Source organism: Salvia hispanica, chromosome 5 (genome assembly GCF_023119035.1).
Source record: "Salvia hispanica cultivar TCC Black 2014 chromosome 5, UniMelb_Shisp_WGS_1.0, whole genome shotgun sequence".
NCBI classification, from domain to species: domain Eukaryota; kingdom Viridiplantae; phylum Streptophyta; class Magnoliopsida; order Lamiales; family Lamiaceae; genus Salvia; species Salvia hispanica.
In genome coordinates this window covers 9,561,516-9,564,620 of record NC_062969.1, presented here as the reverse complement: position 1 = coordinate 9,564,620, position 3,105 = coordinate 9,561,516, and positions in this window count along the sequence as shown.

Below are 3,105 nucleotides of genomic sequence, written 5' to 3'. Positions count from 1 at the left end.
TACAGGTTACAACGATTTTAGTATTCGTTTGTATAGATGATACCAAAATACAAGGATTCTTATTATTTATGATAGAATAAAGTTTTAAATTTTCTTAAAATACGAATAGAGATTTGGGAAATGCATTAAAATATTAAATCAAAGTTTGTACCTTAAAATTTGGTTTTGTGTTGCTCAATTTGTACACAGTTGCATCCAACATTTATAGGTCTAGCTAGTTCATATGCTGTACACAGAATGTAGATGATTAATGTTTATGTAATTGAATCTCCTCTCAAGATTCTTTTTCCCATCAATCCAATACTCTCTCTCAAGTTGTGTACTATGATTTCTGATAAAGTCGAATCTTCTTGATTTCTTTCATAATCGAATTTTTTCTTCTTCCTCATTTCTTGGTCATAATTAAACTTAACAAACTTTTGGTATGCAATTTTCTTGAACTGTCAATTTAATGCGGTGAAAGTTGGTGGGTGTGCCGTCCCTATGAAGGCCCTTCATATTTCATTCACATCAAACATAGATTTATGAGATAGTACAAATTAAAATGAATAAATGAGGTCATAAAATATGGAAATCTCTTTTACTCCTTTTGATCCTGAAAAAAATGGAAATGCAATTCTAAAAATAATAATTACTGGAATACTATAAATTATAATGTGATTAGATAACCCAACCCAATTTCATGACCGAGTAATGAAATGAAAGGGTCCACAACCAAATTGAAGGAATGGGCTAAACATTTTAGTATTAACATTAGAACATAATATAAACAACTTTAGAAAACAGCTAAATAATGGAGTACAATAATTTTCGTCCATTAGGATCATTTATGGAGTACTACTATTCTTGTACATGGTCTGAGCTACTCCCAAACATAGTGTTGATGCTCAGTCACATCACGTAGTCTTTGTAGTTAAATGTTGTACAAAGTGTATTATGATATCTGCCTACATGTTTTACACTAACCAAGCGAAGATCATGATCATATGGGAAAACTACTCCCATCGAGTTCTATATATGCATAATTTCATATTTTCAGTATTTATGGTCATAAGTAGTGATCAATGATCATAAAGAATTGCTTTGGTTTTTCAATTTTCGTTGAAAGTCAGAGATGATATTGGAACGATGATGAACTCAATAAATCAGTTTCATGGATCAAAATTCGAAAGCTACTCTGAAACTATGTGAAATGGTATAGTCGTATAGAGTATAGACACCGTATATATGAGATTATTCTTGGATAATTCTTTTCATGTTTGATGTTATCCTTTTATAGGATATGAGTAAAAGTTGCACCACAAGGAAAGAGATTAATACTACCTCCATCCTATGTTACGTACTCACTTTTCATTTATGTTGTAAATTTGGAATTTATTTTTTAGTGCAATATAACTAAATATATATTTAAGTATAACGAGAGATTACTTAATTAATAAGAGAACACTTAATTAACTCTAATATATTACTAATTAAATTCTCTAATTCTTACTTAAAATCGCGAGATTTTTGTAGTGTATAATGTAAGTAGTTTGAGATGAGCTGAAATAGAAAAGTTCAAGAAGGCATTTGGGGGAAGTTGATTTTGGTGTAATTTCACCGTTCTCTGTAGTTTTGGTCCCTTATTTCCCGCTAAATGTTGTTGAATTCTTGTGATTGCTAACAAATTGTTGTTGCTGAATTCTTGTGATTGCTGAACTGTATCATCATGGGTTAGAACTTAGAACAACAAATAATTAAAAAAGGTGGCTGAGAAGTTCGGATTAAATATCAAATAACAGTATGACAGAAGTCGGAATCGATTGAACATTGGAAATAGAGAAGCTAAAATCCAAAGTAACACCTAATCATCACCTAACAATTTCATTCATTTCCATTAACAAAAAACCAACGAATTACGTACTATATGCAGAATATTGTTATTTTTCCTCCTCTATACAGTATACACAAACATATAACCAAATTATTAGCAAAATTCTATCGAGTATCGAGACAATATGTAACACTGCGATAGATTAACATATACATTTGTCTTCCATGCGGTGTATGAAAAATTATTATTCTCCCATGGTGTCGTTCGGTTGCTATGACTCATTATCATATAATTATTCATCTAAGATAAAATTATTACTCCTCCTATGGTGTCATTCGGTTTCTATAACTCATTATCATATGATTCTTCATCTAAGATTAAATTATGAGATTATTTTAGTTGGAAAATGTAACTATGACTCATTATAATATGATTTATCCATATATTATTAAGTTGAGAGAGTCAATCGTATAAACCAAACATAATGTAATACTTAGTATATACTATTTAATTATGAGATGTAATCTTTGTAACTGGACCCAATATATATTTAATTAAATTTGATAATATTGGAGTATTCTTTATTTTTTGAAATTACTCATCTTCAGTAGAAACTCAAAATTTGAGCCTATTAGTTAGAGGGGATAACTAAATTACATTTGATTTTCAAAATAAAATAATATTTTTTATTTATATACTATGTTATATTCTAATAAATAATAATAATACTATCTTCATCTCACATTAAGGATGGCACAATTTTTCTTATGAGATGTTATACTCTAAATGAGTACTACTATATTTCTTAAAATAAAAATATTAATCTTTATACTTATTTTTTATATATAACTCATAAAATAATACTACATGAAATCTCCCGTCGAATGAAATTGAGCATATGATTAGTGGGAGTTATAAAATTGAGATGGCATATGATTAGTGAATTATAATTGGGAAATTAAATACTAATGTAATAAAATAATATTTGCACTAAAAGATTGTTGATAAATTGCTTTCATTTTTTTTTATTTTTTATTATTGCAATTAGACTTAGTAAATGAATTTAAATTTAAAATTCTTAGACATTAACTTTTCTACTGTTTAAAAATTTAAAATTCTTATACATTAACTTCTCAACTGCTTAGTCAACTCACACACATAACTTTAGGGCTCTTCTTGGTAGTATGATAGAGTGGAATGGAGATGGAAATAAAATGAATATAGGAATGAAATGATAATTCTTTTGCATTTCCATAAAATTATCTCATTTCTTCCATCATATAAGCATTTCA